At 30.7% G+C, this 17,500-nt stretch overlaps 1 pseudogene; it reads right to left on the bottom strand.

Moving 5' to 3' along the window:
* Positions 1 to 17,500, bottom strand: part of LOC109076503 — a 95,419-nt pseudogene that overhangs the window by 61,466 nt on the left and 16,453 nt on the right.

Below are 17,500 nucleotides of genomic sequence, written 5' to 3'. Positions count from 1 at the left end.
GTGAGGATGTCTGTCAGAGGAATGTTCTGTCGCATCTGACAGATTACAACAACGTATACTTAGCTAACGTTAGACTGCGTTTTTTTATTAAACATACTACTCAACTAGTAGACCTCGGATTATAGACGGCGAATTTTACACTTTCATGAATATTTCATGTTTTGTTATAATATTAACTATAACTATAACCATAACTTGTTACTATAACAATAATTATAAAGATTACTATAATGATAATGATGACTATAATAACATAACAATAAATATACTTATATGATAATTATGCTAACTATAACGATAACTATAATTATCATTATTTAGTAACTATAATGATAACCATAACAATAAATATAGCTATAATAACTATAATGATAACGATAACTATAACTATAATGATAACTTTAATAATCATAATGATATATATACGTATGATAACTATAATGATAACAATAACTATAACTATAATGATAACTATAATAATAACCATAACGATATATATACCTATGCCAACGATAATGATAACAATAACTATAACGATAACTATAACTATAACGATAATCATAACAATATATATATATCTATGATAACTATAACGATAACAATAACTATAACGATAACTATAACTATAACGATAATCATAACGATATATATATATCTATGACAACTATAACGATAACAATAACTATAACTATAATGATAACTATAATGATAATCATAACGATATATATATCTATGACAACTATAACGATAACAATAACTATAACTATAATGATAACTATAATGATAACCATAACGATATATATACCTATGATAACTATAACGATAACAATAACTATAACTATAATGATAACTATAACGATATATATACGTATGATAACTATAACGATGACAATAACTATAACTATAATGATAACTATAATGATAATCGTAACGATATATATATCTATGACAACTATAACGATAACAATAACTATAACTATAATGATAACTATAATGATAACTATAACGATATATATACGTATGACAACTATAACGATAACAATAACTATAACGATAACTATAACTATAACGATAATGATAACCATAACGATATATATACGTATGATAACTATAACGATGACAATAACTATAACTATAATGATAACTATAATGATAATCGTAACAATATATATATATCTATGACAACTATAACGATAACAATAACTATAACTATAATGATAACTATAATAATAACCATAACGATATATATACCTATGACAACTATAACGATAACAATAACTATAACTATAATGATAACTATAATGATAACCATAACTATATATATACCTATGATAACTATAATGATAACAATAACTATAACTATAACTATAACGATAATCATAACGATATATATATATATCTATGACAACTATAATGATAACAATAACGATAACTATAACTATAACGATAATCATAACGATATATATATATCTATGACAACTATAACGATAACAATAACTATAACTATAACTATAACTATAACGATATATACGTATGATAACTATAACGATGACAATAACTATAACTATAATGATAACTATAATGATAACCGTAACGATATATATACCTATGACAACTATAACGATAACAATAACTATAACTATAATGATAACTATAACGATATATACGTATGATAACTATAACGATGACAATAACTATAACGATAACTATAACTATAATGATAACCGTAACGATATATATATCTATGACAACTATAACGATAACAATAACTATAACTATAATGATAACTGTAATGATAATCGTAACGATATATATACGTATAATAACTATAACGATGACAATAACGATAACTATAATGATAACTATAATGATAACCGTAACGATATATATACCTATGATAACTATAATGATAACAATAACTATAACTATAATGATAACTACAATGATAATCGTAACAATGTATATATACGTATGATAACTATAACGATGACAATAACTATAACGATAACTATAACTATAATGATAACCGTAACGATATATATATCTATGACAACTATAACAATAACTATAACTATAATGATAACTGTAATGATAATCGTAACGATATATATACGTATAATAACTATAACGATGACAATAACGATAACTATAACTATAATGATAACCGTAATGATATATATATATCTATGACAATTATAACAATGACAATAACTATAACTATAATGATAGCTATAATGATAATCGTAACGATATATATGCGTATGATAACTATAACGATGACAATAACTATAACGATAACTATAACTATAATGATAACCGTAACGATATATATATCTATGACAACTATAACGATGACAATAACTATAACTATAATGATAGCTATAATGATAATCGTAACGATATATATATATGTATGATAACTGTAACGATGACAATAACTATAACGATAACTATAACTATAATGATAACCGTAACGATATATATACCTATGATAACTATAATGATAACAATAACTATAACTATAATGATAACTATAATGATAATCGTAACGATATATATACGTATGATAACTATAACGATGACAATAACGATAACTATAATGATAACTATAATGATAACTATAATGATAATCGTAACGATATATATACGTATGATAACTATAACGATGACAATAACTATAAACTAAAACAAAAATATAATTAAAACCGTAACGATATATATATCTATGACAACTATAACGATGACAATAACTATAACTATAATGATAGCTATAATGATAATCGTAACGATATATATATATGTATGATAACTATAACGATGACAATAACTATAACGATAACTATAACTATAATGATAACTGTAACGATATATATATCTATGACAACTATAACGATGACAATAACTATAACTATAATGATAACTATAATGATAACTATAATGATAATCGTAACGATATATATACGTATGATAACTATAACGATGACAATAACGATAACTATAACTATAATGATAAAAATAACTATAAATATACCTATAATAAATCAAGGGCATTCAACTACCCCAACACTTCAACATTGTCGTAAGAGGCTTCAAATGCTTGATCTCTTTGAAGTCCGATGTATTCCTATAGGCTGAGTGATATCTGATTATAACAATATTGTTCCTCAGTGTCACTATCGTTATAGTTGAGGTGTGAACTTCACTATTCTTTTACACCTAGAACACTTTTTATGGTTGATAGTTATCATTATAGTTATATTCCATCAAGGGCATTCAACTACCCCAACATTTTCACATTTATCATAGACTTCTGACCACAGTTTCATGTCATCTAAAGTCTTTATTTATAGCTATGGTGACAAGCATATTCATAATTCATAAAGAGGTTTTTTTTTTATGTTAGCATATTCATCAGAGTGTTGCTATAGTAATGAACACAACCTTCACACGCATCTGACTGACAGATAAACCGCACATTTCAGTGTTGTAGATATTTCAGCTAACAGTTGGTTTTGTGCATTCAGTTTAACAACATAAAGTTAAAGAGAGTGAACTTTATCATTCAGCTGAACTGTGCTCGTATGTTTGAAACACTTCTGCTCCCTGTTCTTACGAAATTACAACAACAGTGGTTACATAGTTACTATATATATATATATTTCCCACAGTATTGCAGAAGCTCCACCTCTGGCACACACATGTGTCATTCTGCAGCGTCAGACAGACTCACCGAGCACGTGCAGTTCTTACAGCCGTCGGTCCACGTCTGCTCCTCTCTGTAGGTCACTCCCTTCACGTGACACGTCCTCTCGCAATAACAGGAGTCCAGACCCTTCATCTTCTCCTCGGCCAGAGACAGCTGCACAGAGAGAGGGCAGATTAAACTCACTTTCTGACAGAAAACACACGAGGAAACGCCCGCAGTTGATTGATTATTCACAATCGTCCGTTTGAATTTTTCATTAAGCCGCCGATACGACGGTGTTGTTCCGACACGCTTGATCCGAAGAGTTCTTCCTCATCAGCGGCAGAGTTTCTGTGCGGTTGGCATCCCTGAGTTATTGCAACACCATAAACAAGTCTTTAAATTCACAGCACAGACACAAGCCAGATGTTGCCAGAAAATGGGCTCAGATTCATCTGTCAAACAAACCGTGGAGAAACACACTGCAGGATTGAGACGTTGAAAATACCTTTTAATACCAGAATACATTCCTGAATCTGAGGCTCCAAACGAGAGATATTTTGAGTTTAGAAAGGCTGGAACGAAATACAACATAATTTTGATTAAATATATGAATATATACATATATTTGAAATGCCTCATTTTTATTAAAGGTACAATGTAAAAAATAATTTTTCGAAGTAAACTAAAGACTATTGGAGTATGTTTTAAAATTAAATTACATTTCAATCCAAGTTAATTAAAATCAAAAAAAATCAAAAAAAAAACAAAAAAAACAACAAGAAACTATATATAAAGTCATATATATATATATATATATATATATATATATATATATATATATATATATATATATATATATATATATATATATCAGCTATATAAACAAAAAAAAAAAAAAAATAGAAATCAATTTAACTTAAACTAATGAAATAACTAAAACTAAAACTGAAATAAAAATGAATAAAAAATTATACAGACATATATAAAAGCACAAAAAAAATGGCAAAACCACACAATAAAATGACTAAAACTGTGACTAAAATTAAAATGTAAATTTAAATATAAAATATATTTAAAAAATCTAAATATATTTTAAAACAATGATATATTTAGCATAAAAAAATTTTGCTACTCAAAATTAAGCAAACTTAATTTAAAAAATATATATACTGTAAAATCTTATTTTTGGTTAATTGCCAACATTTCTTATCTTCTTTTAGTTTAACTTGATGTACTAAAATAACACTAAATCTGAAATGAATATAAATTAAAATTGACATTTAAAAAAACTATTAAAATAACTGCAATTTTAACTAAAATAAAAATGGAAAATATAAAAATAAAACAAATATATAATATTTTTTAAAATACATTTTGACTTTGTTTTATTTTTACATTTTAATTTTAATTTTATTTCAGCTAATTGGCAACATTTCTCATTTTCATTTAGTTTAACTTGATGTACTAAAATAATGAAAAAAATGATATAAAATGTAATAAAAACGGTATAGACATATATATATATATATATATATATATATATATATATATATATATATATATATATAGATATATATACAAAAACTACTTGAAAATAAAAAAAAAAATAATTAAAAAAATGAATAAAAACATCAAAAAAAAACAAAAATTACTTGCCTTCATACTAAAATAACACAGTTTCAGTCTTTCTTCTTCAACATTTCATTTACTTGCCTTTTCTTTTTTAATATTTGTGAATTTTGGAGTTCAGATTGTTTCTCTGCCATCTTTTACAGTATATTTAGTTTATTTAAAGGTACAGTACAGTACTCGGACCTCTCTATGGCCATCAGTGCTTGAAGCATTAATTGCACAGTAATCGAGTTATTTCTGACGACTCTGATGGAGATTCTTTAGAAATTCTCCTTTTTGTGTTCCACAATAACAGCACACGGCTTTGGAGAGACATGACTTAATGAAGACAGAATTAACATTTTATGCTTTAATGCTTTCAAAACCAATGAAATTCCTCTGCTGTGTGACTGTGACTTCAGCAGATGAAATGAAGCCAATTATTAAACTATGAATTTTGTGTTGCACCTTGCTCGACGTTTTCGCCAAGATGTCCTGAAGCTCCATGATCTTCTGCACGAGTCCGTGGAAGTCATTGCAGGTTGGACAGGCTAAGAAAGACACGTAAATTAATCATTTATGCAATTAATAAACCATTGCATATGTTTGATTTGGCAATCACGAATAAACTAATTAGCGGCACATACTTCGGTTGAGGTCGGGGCATTGTGTGATGTATCCTTGAGGCATTACAAAGATCTGAACGTCTTGCATCACTCCCTGCATCAAAACAGGTTATTCAAAACACAGTTAGATCAGAGCAGAAAACTTTAAGTGCATTTACACACATGCATTCGTGGCTCTTTGCATGGCATTAAATGTGACTGAGAGAGTTTATTCAACAAGCACTCAACAAACGATCCACCTTGAGCGCTCTAATTAATTAACTGTATGTTACCCCAAAAAAAAACATATTACTAACGTGGATTCCATACTGTGTGCTCTGAAATGTCCCTGTATGCCGTCTCCAGCAGTGAGCATCATGGGTAAAATCTCAAATAGTGGCTTTTAGATGTTCAAGGCTGCTTTTATTTGTCGGGCAGAATATGAAGAGAAGGCTTAAGTGCTGAAAACACTAATAAGAGAGTGAAACAAAGAATGCGGATGAGCGTGACCTCTTCTCTGGATTAGTATCTGTCAAGCCATATTGCTTTTCTCTTAGCTTCGATTTGTGGCGTGTATTTAGAGGTTTTATCTCTGTGTTGAATCAAACTCACACGTTTGATTCAAAAACTGACGCTGGATGCCATGTAGAGACGATCCTTTATTAAAATCAACATGATCTTATTAGTGCTTTTAGGTATTCGTATGTAAATTGTGCTTGTAGTGCACGCTGAAATGTTTCTAAAGAGTAAACACTTTGTTGTTGGACAAGCTTAAAATAATTTTTTTCTTAAAAAAAAAAATATAAATTAGTTCAAAGAATTATTTTATACAAAAAAAATAACAATTAAAATAATAAAAATTGAAAAAAAATGATAAAAATTTACAACAAATAAAATAATAATACAAAAAAAGATTCAAATAAATGCTGTTCTTTTAAACTTTCTATTCATCCGTGAATCCTGAAAAATAAAATGTATCAGTTTACACAAAAATATTAATGTGTTCAACATTGATAATAATCAGAAATGTTTCTCGAGCAGTAAATCATCATATTAGAATGATTTCTGAAGATCATGTGACACTGAAGACTGGAGTAATGATGCTGAAAATACAGATGCACATCACAGAAATAAATTACAGTTTAACAGAGATTCACAGAGAAAACAGCTGTTTTACTTTCTAATAATATCTCACAGTTTTTACTGTATTTCTGATCAAATAAACACAGCCTTGATGAGCAGAAGACTTCTTTCAGAAACATACCAGCCCCAGACTGTTGAACAGTAGTGTGTCTGCTAGTACCGTTCTTTACATATGAATAAATATAAAAACAAAAGTGATTCAGCTTATAATTCACTACCTGTGCTTTCTTCATACTTCCTATCTGTCAAAGAAAGTTACTGTATCTGTAAAGTCTCTACATTTTTCCAGTATTTCCACAAAGACATATATATATAACATATAACATATCCAACATAGTTTCCACTCTTTTTAACTCTATAATGGATCATTTTATGAGTTTATATATATATATATATATATATATTTATAGATATATATATATATAGTATATATATATATATATACACACACATACACAAAAATACTAATAATAATAACAATAAGTGTGTGTGTGTGTAATTATAACACACATACTAATAATAATAACAACACAAAAGTAAACACACATACAAATAATAATAACAATAAACATTAAGATGCATTTTAGTTTGTAGCATTTGTGTTGCACAGTTCAGTTGTAGTTTTTTAGGGTTTGTTTCTATTTTTGAAACATTTATGTTGCACATTCAGTTGTAGTTTTTTAGGGCTGCTAATATATAGAGTATATATATATATATAATTTTTTTTTTTTAATTTGTTAAATGTTTCTTAGTGTGTGTATTTTAGTTAAATTTAACACTAATAATTCATGCTTATTTTTATGTAACTGTATTTTTGATCCATTAAGATTAGTTTAGGTTGATTCTCGAGGACAGACGTGTGTCTGAGACAGAGCAAACTGGACAGCCAGCAGCTTCTGACCCGCAGCACAAACCCCTGAAGAAGTTCCCGACTCGTCTGCGGAATCAAGCGGCTGCTCTCAGACCCCAGCAGAGATGAAGCGCAGCCGCGGCTCGCTCGGAGAAGCGCGCGCCTCTAATAGGAGGTGTGCAAGGCCGTGCACTCTGGTAATTGGACATAATACGCGTGGCGGGGAGAACATGATGTGGGCGGCGGGAGCGTAATAGCAGCTCCCAGTCGCCGCTGTCCCACTCTGATAAGCAAAACAAGCAGATACAGATTGAATTTGTTTCATATGTGCCTTAATTTGATTGGCCTCCATCCGCGGCGCGCACGGACGCTCGGTCGTCATGGCAACCGGGCCCATCTCTGGCCGCCAGAAAGCGTTTATTTTGGCCCTCGTGGGAGTCGAGCGCCGTGACTTATGAGAAATTGTTTTTCGAAATTGTCTTGCCTCTTCAATTTCCCAACCATAAATTCAGAAGCCGACGCAGGTTTCTCCGGATTCTTCATGGCAATGAGAGGGAAATAGAGGTGAACGCTCTGAATTTATAGCAACTCGGGATGTCATTTGGTTTCTCACACACTCACACACACACACGCACACACACACACGCACGCACGCATGCATGCATGCAGCGATTGCTTAAATTAGAGGCAATCGGACGGTCAACGAGTGTGGAACGATGGCTAATCGAACGGTAATGACGCCTTTGATCAGCGCCGTCTCAAACCGAAAACCAAAAGAAAAATAAATCAAACTGCAGACTATTATATTTAATACCTGCAGGAAAAATAAATTGGTGGAAGATGAAAGCCAAATGAAACGGCAGATATCTGTGATGGACAGAAACACACATTTGCTTTAACGGCTAATTCATCAAAACATCACTATTCAGTCTGTTTAAACATGAAAAATGTCAAATAAAGTATTATTTTTTAAAGAAATTATTAGTTGAATCCATCAAGGGTGCATTATATTGCTCAAAAGTGGCAGTAAAGATATTTATAATGTTACAAAATATTTCTATTTTAAATAAATGCTGTTCTTTTGAACTTTCTATTCATCTGTGCATCCTGAAAAATAAAATATTAAGCAGAATATGAAGCAAAAAAGAGCAGTATTGATTTGATTGACTAGTATTAATTTTATTGATTTTATTTATTTATTGTTCCAGAGGTGTCAACGTATTTCTTTATTTTCACATTTAATTTTCAACCATTAAATCACTTATTTTAGTTTATTTTCTTGAATTTTTAATGGTAACATATTGTGTTTTTCCCCAAATATGTTTAATTAATTATTTTATTGCATTGTATTTCTTTTTGTTATATATATATATATATAGATATAATATATATATATAATATATAGAATATATACACAGATAGGATATATATATATATATATAATATATAGATATATATATATATATTTTTAGATTTTTTTTTTTTTTTTTTTTTTTTTTAATGTCGCCAATTTATATCAGTTTATTTTTTATTTTATTTATTTTTTTAATTCAAAAGTATCGACCTTGACTTTTTCAAGGCTTTACATATTTCAGGATTCTTTGATTAACAGAAAGTTCAAGAGAACTTTACTGTCACTTTTGATCAATTTTAATGTGTCTTTTTATCATTTTTTTGAGTGGTAATTTACCAGTTTCCACAAAAATATTGTGCAGCATGACTGTTTTCAACATTGATAATAATCAGAAATGTTTCTTGAGCAGTAAATCATCATATTAGAATGATTTCTGAAGATCATGTGACACTGAAACTGGAGTAGTAATGATGCTGAAAATACAGCTGCGCATCACAGAAATAAATTACAGTTCAACAGAGATTCACACAGAAAACAGCTGTTTTAAACTGTAATACTATTTCACCATTTTTTACTTTTTTTTTACGTATATATATGAAAACTAATGAGATTGCGCTTATTTAATTCTTTCAACAAGTGTGAAATCATGTCTGATTGAATGGTAATGGTGCCTTTGATCAGCGCCGTCTCAAACTGTACATCAATATATTATAAGTGCAAACGGCCGACTGTTACGTTTAATGCCTGCAGGAAAAAATAATTGGTGGAAGATGAAAGCCAATGACTATTCGAAGACCTCCTGGACGGCAGATATCTGTGATTTTATACATGCAAATGAAGGACAGAAACATGTGCTTTCTTTTACACCTCTGCACTAATCAGCGTCTCCGTGGAGACCGAGGCAGGAGGCAGGCTGAGAAATCTCGTCAAGAACCGCAAACGACCTCCAAGCTTCCCTCATCTGCCAATTAACTCTGGAGATATTTAACAACCTGAAGCGACTCTTCAAATCTTAAAGAGGCTCTCTGACACACACACACACACACACACACACACACACACACACACACATGCTTCAAATAAGTGTGCAGGATTTATAGTCTAATAAACCACAGTTATGGGTGTGAATTACCACAAAAAAAGCAGATACTTCCTTTCAAATTAGTTAACAGAGGTTTACTGCATACTGCCGACAGCTAGTATGTGAAACAGCAATGCAAATATAGATATAACAGTATTATACACAGATAAACAGCATTATACTGTTATTTTGTAAATTTACACTGTGCATGATACTAATTTATTGCATAATGCATTTGTTGTCATATGTTGCATGCTTATGTCAGTTTTTAGTATCAAGATACGAATATAGTTTTAGTTTTTATTAGTTTTTTATGTCCATATTATTTAATTTTATTAAAATAGATTAGGTTAAACATTAGGTTAAACTGAATTAACAATGAGACATTTTGCTTTGGCAACTAGCTGAAATCAGTGTTATTTTAGAACCACTGATATATAATAATAGTTTTTTTTTTTATTATTTCAAGTCAGATTTGTAAAGTAAATTTAACTATAATTTTAGTTCAAGTTTGAGTCATTTTGTTGTGTGTTTGTTATTTTATTAGTTTTTGTGTCTATGTAGTAATTAATTTTAATTTCTTAGTTTATCTTTAGTTACATTTTTTATATATTTTTTTTAAATATTTGTAGTTTTTTTAATTACTTCAAGTTAAACTAAACAAAAATTTAAAATACTGCATTTGCAACGATCTGAAATAAAAGTTTGTTTTAAGTTTTTTTTTGTTCAGTTATTTATTAATCTATTTTTTTTTTTACAAAAACATTTATGTTTTAGTTTTAGTTAACAGTAAAATCCTGGCTAAAGTTGAAGATTTTTATATATTTATATATATATTTATATATTAATTAACTGATATGTTGTGATTTTAGTAAAACACAATAATCCTGTCATTTACTGTAAGATAACACATTTTATTTCATATAATGAAAATGTTGTGATTTTAGTAAAACACAATAATCCTGTCATTTACTGACAAGATAACAGAAAAACAAAACAATCAAATGCACAAAACATAAAATATTTTACATTTCATAATCAAACTAATATCAAAAAAAAATTACTTATCTTTTCTCATTTCAGATCTAAATGAAAAAAGAAAACACTAAAGCCCACAGGTCTCTGCAAACTGAAGGTAAGTGCAATGCATTATGGGATGTGCAGCACATTTAAGTGTCGAAAAGTATGTTAGCCTGTGTGTTTGCTGTGCATCTGTGCTGATTCATGATTCTTGTGTGGGGTGAAGATGAAACACCTTGAATAAGCCATGCCTTTCATCTGTGCTGATTCGCAATCATTCCTGATTCAGTGATAAGATGAGAACACCGAAGAATAAGCCATCTTGAACTAAAGCCTGATGCGCTCGGTTTCTCTGTCCGACCCAGAATGATGTGTCTTCTGGGATCTCCATCAGAGTAACTAAAACACTCTCTCGCTAGAACACCCTGAAGAGAAACGTCCCAATACCACAAAAATATCAGCAAAATTTCATGATTCTAGATAGCAGTTTCAACAACACGGCAATATGCTACTGAACACACTGTTTTATTTGGGAAAGTAACATTATTAGTAATATTAATGCATTTTATTAACAAAGTGGAATGTAGTAAACAGCTCACTGCAAAAACTGATTTTCTTGCTCAGTATTTTTGCCTTTTACAGTAAAATAACATTATTATATCAAGATGTATTTACTTGAGAAGCAAATGAATTAAGTGTGAAAGCTTGTTTCCACCATGGGGGGAAAAAAACCTTAAAAAGGTAATTGTATCTTTTTTTTTCTCGCAATGCTGAGAAAAAAGCTCAGAATTGCGAGATATAAAGTAAAAATTATGATATGTTAAGTAAAAATTCTGAAATATAGAGTCAGAATTGCAATATATAAAGTAAAAACAGCAAGTTATAAAGTGATAATTGTGAAATATAAAGAAAAAATGTAATTGTACAGTAAGAATTCTGAAATAAAAAGTGAGAATTGTGAAAGTAAAAATTAAAAAATTTAAAATAAAAATTAAGAAATTTAAAAAAAAAAAAATTAAAAAAATACAAAAATACAGAAAGAAAAATAAAAAATAAAAACAGAAATACAAAAAATAAAAAATGATCAGATGTAAAGTACGAATTAGGAAACATGAAGTAAAAATTGTGAAAAATAAAGTGTAAATGATAAAAAAATAACAAAAGCAATAAAATAAAAAAAGAAATGATAAAACCACATAATCTCAGAATAGCAAAAAAAAAATAAACAATAGATAAAATTAAAAATTATACCTTATACCTTTTTTATTTTTATATTAAGTCTTCTTTACTACATAAATTTTTTATATATTTTTCAGAAAACAAAACTTAATATCTTAAAATATAAATCTATCCTCAATTAAAAATATCTAGAATAAATAAATTTTACAAAATACAAATGAATAATGAGAAAAAAAATAAGTAAAAATAATATATATATATTTTTTTTTTTTTTTGCATTGCTAAAATTATTTTTTTTATCTTGTTTCCAGTTAAAATATTAAAAAAAACTTAAAACAAATAATTTTTGACGTGTTTTCATGTCTATTTTGTTTTACTGCACTGGTAGAGTTTAACTATATTAAAAAAATCAAAAAAAACCAAAAAGATCAACTACAATAGGACAAAACAAAAAAACACATATATTCGTCTTTCTATCTTATGCAGGGTTCCTTCTCAAGTACATTTATCTGGTTTCAGTGATGTTGTTACTGGAAAACATGTCACAAGGACTCGTTAAGAAGTGGTTTTGCAGTATTTCATTATATTCTCCTGTAATTTCACATACTTATTGCAGTCGACATAGAACGCCACATGTGAAGCGCTGATGGAGACGGAGACTTTGTGCCATTGATTGTCCTCGGACGAGAAAGCAGCACGTAGGGGAAGAGTCTCTGTGTACGTCTGCAGGCCTTTGGTCTGGAAATGAATATGACGCAGCTCCGCTCTTCTGTCCGCTGCTCTCACGCTCCAGCAGCCTTGGGGTAGAAATCAGGTCAATATAATATTCAATCAACAGGGAAGAAGAATATACAGTGTGTGAAGTCATGGTTTATATTGTGATCTTAAACAATTATATTATTTCGTTTATATTGTGTTCTGGGTCAATTTGAGTATTTGAGTTATTGAATATTTGAGTTGTTGGAAATACAGGTTAAACTAGGATGTTTTTTCTTGAAATTGTCTGATTTGTTATCGTTTAGGGTCATGAACATGCCTGTAAAGTTTTGATTCACTGAGGTATTTTTACTGATTATACTGTATTTTTGAACAAGTATATGTAGCTTTATTATTATTATTATTATTATTATTATTATTCCTATTCTATGTGTGAAATTTCTTTTGTGATTGTGAATCACCAGCAAATTTCATGATTAGCTGGACAAAACCAAAATTGCATGTGTGTATATATGTATATGTATATGTATATATATATATATATATATGTGTGTGTGTGTGTGTGTGTGTGTGTGTGTGTGTGTGTGAGGGTATTTACATTTCTGCATTTAAAATAAATATTTGTAATTAATATTTAAAACAATGTTGGAAAATAAATGTTGCAATTTTTTTTTATAATATTCACATCATGAGAAAATATAAAAAATCTGAATTTTACATTTAAAAAAGTTCAAAAAACAAAGGTTTAAAAAACAGGTGTTAAATACTGTTTTAAAAGTCTTATGTTCTTATGTTTAAGGTTTTTTTGTTTTGTTTTTTTTTAATAGTGTGGTTTTTGGTGAATTGTATTGAATCCAGTTTGTGTCAATTTGACCCGAAACAAAACGATCACAAAAAGAACTACAACACAAAAGAAATATATTTGTTACTACCCTACTAAAAAAAACACCTCAACCACCCACCACCACACTACATCATTCCTGCCAGTGAGTTTTGCACGGACAAGCACCCCTCAAAATATACTCTACTTGATCATTTGTTCCCACTAAACATGTCACTGACAGCAGAGGACACAGCAGGATCTCTGACACATGGCCAGATCTGCAAATAAAAGGAGCTGTGTTGCATATTTTACAGCATCCGCAAATAAAGTGGGCTGAACACACGCCCCTGGGGCACATCACTGGCAGGAGGGCTTCACGCTCGTCTCTGACCACCTGAAATGCATCTAACTTTCCGAATGTCCTCCTTAACAATATCCCAGGAGATTCCCATCACATGCTGACCATCACAGATTGGAATGGGGTCCACTGGAAGGTAAAATATGAGCGTGAGTCCTCGGAGTGAAACTGTGCTTTTGTTTTGACACCGGGGGAGTCTGCCACCCACATGGTTTTACTAATATTAAACAAAAACACAGTATTTTGTTCAGGATATGACCAAAAACTCATACCTTGTTGGCCTGCTGTTTTTTTTATTTTTTTTTTATTTTTTTGAAAAACATCAGACTGCTCTGCATTTAAATACACTCTGCTCTGCATTTCTGCAGTTCATGATTTCTATTCAAAACTGCTATTTGCATTCACAATTAATATTCATGCTAACAGGCCTTATGTATGATCCAAAAGCAGTCATTTTTTATGTTTCTGATAAAAGCCTCACCAAGGCTGCGTGCATTTATTGTATCAAAATACAGTAAAAGCACTAATATTTTGAAATAATATTACCATTTAAAAGAACAGTTTTCCATATGGATTATATTTTTAAATGTAATTTTTCCGTAATATGAATAAAACAGTGGAAACCATGATACAATACCATTCAAAAGTTTGAGTTAAGATAAAATAAAATAAAATGTATCACACAAAAATATTGTGCAGCACAACTGTTTTCAACATTGCTAATAATCAGAAATGTTTCTTGAGCAGCAAATCATCATATTAGAATGATTTCTGAAGATCATGTGACACTGAAGAATGACTGGAGTAATGATGCTGAAAATACAGCTGCACATCCCAGAAATAAATTACAGTTTAACAGATATTCACAGAGAAAACAGTTATTTTAAATTGTAATAATATTTGATAATTTTTAAATATATTTTTGATCAAATAAATGCAGCCTTGGTGAGCAGAAGAGACTTCATTGCAGTCAGACTGACAACTTGTCTTTGATGGCTTGTTTGCTGCATATTTGTTTGTGCATGCAATATATTTATTGTCTTATATCGTGTATTATATTGCAGTGCTCAGTCTTTCTCATCACAGACTACAGACTCATCGCTGAAGCTAAAACATGGTTTCTGAGGACTGAGGCACAGAAAACACCGGCGGATACAGATGAGCTAAAAGCCTCCTTCATATTGTAATTCCTCCACGCTGCTCGTCTCTATTGAGATTTACTTGAAGGGGGAAGCGTTAATGGGGAAAGCTGCCAAAAAGTCATCAGCTTGCCTGCCTGCACAGACTACCAATTTTTATTTCCTCCTCCTCGCAAAAAATCACCATGCTCGAGAGCATTATTCGAGAGAAGCCAATTACAGATGCGCTGGTTTTGATTTATCTACAAACAGAGACCTAATGAGTTATTTTCCTCTTGCCTTGCACTTCTAGTCAGCACCGTTCCAGCTGCAAAGAAAGGGAATATCAATACAGGCCCAATGTCGGAGCCACCTGCTTTATCGACCCGGCGTACAATGTAATTAACATCTTTCACGAGGCCCCTATTATGCGCTGGCTTCAATAAACACAGTTCAACGAGCACAATTACAGTAAGGACACGGCTGCTGTAGTTCTGCCAGCGCGGCGTGATGATGTTGTCTTTGCCGAAGCTAATTTTGTCATAAAAGATGCTGTTCTTTTGAAATACAAGGGTCTTAAACACAGAAACGCTTGACCTGCTGGCCCATAAAACTGAATCTCGAGTCCAAATTGACGACAAGAGCCATTTTCTGCCAAGATTTAGTGTTTCTGCCTGAATCATGAGCTAAAAAATGTCAAGTGGTAGAAACCGCAGAGTTAAATTTCTTTTCACTCTCAGGAAAAGTAACATGCTCTCCTATAATATGACTTGTTTTAGTGAATCGGTTCCTTCTGATGAAACGATTCATTTGAGTCCCAGTGTGGCATTTGACATATTTTTTGTACTGAAAATCAATTATAAACAACCATAATTATAAAAAAAAACATAAAACAATTTATTAATAATTATAATAATAATTTAATACATAAAATAAATAAAATAATAATTTAATGCTGCTGTTCTTTATGTCATGTTTTTGACCCAGTTTTATAACTCAATTTGTTTTAGAGTTCAGTCTAAATTTATGCATTCAAGTTTGATCTAATTGAGATTTACATTGTTTTTGTCAAACTACAGTTTCAACAAATTAACTTCACCAACACTCACAAACAGCAGCATTTAACTAGAAAAAAAAATTATTGTTGAAGATGTAATGATGTCACAAAGATTACATAAAGGGTCAATCTGTCCATCGATCCATCCACCCATCTATTCATCCATCCTTCCATCTATTTGTCCTTCTGTCCATCCATCCATCTTTCCACCCATCCATCCATCTCTTTGTCTGTCTTTCCATCCTTCCTTCCTTCCATCCATCCATTCATCCATTCGTCTGTCTGTTCATCCATCCATCCTTCCTTCCTTCCATCCATACATCCATCCATCCATCTATTCGTCTGTTTGTTCATCCATCCATCCTTCCTTCCTTCCTTCCTTTCTTCCATCCATCCATCCATCCATCCATCATCTATTTGTCTGTCTGTTAATCCATCCTTCCTTCCTTCCTTCCATCCATCCATCCATCTATTCGTCCGTCTGTTCATCCATCCATCCATCCTTCCTTCCATCCATCCATCTATTTGTCTGTCTGTTCATCCATCCTTCCTTCCTTCCTTCCATCCATACATCCATCCATCCATCTATTCGTCCATCTGTTCATCCATCCATCCTTCCTTCCTTCCATCCATCCATCCATCCATCTGTCTGTCTGTTCATCCATCCTTCCTTCCTTCCTTCCATCCATCCATCCATCCATCTATTCGTCCATCTGTTCATCCATCCATCCATCCATCCTTCCATCCATCTATTTGTCTGTCTGTTCATCCATCCTTCCTTCCTTCCTTCCTTCCATCCATCCATCCATCCATCCATCTATTCGTCCATCTGTTCATCCATCCATCCATCCATCCTTCCTTCCATCCATCCATCCATCCATCCATCCATCTATTTG

This window comes from Cyprinus carpio, chromosome A25 (assembly GCF_018340385.1).
Source record: "Cyprinus carpio isolate SPL01 chromosome A25, ASM1834038v1, whole genome shotgun sequence".
Lineage (NCBI taxonomy): Eukaryota > Metazoa > Chordata > Actinopteri > Cypriniformes > Cyprinidae > Cyprinus > Cyprinus carpio.
The sequence above is the reverse complement of the archived record's forward strand: the minus strand, read 5'-3'. Positions and strand labels throughout refer to the sequence as shown.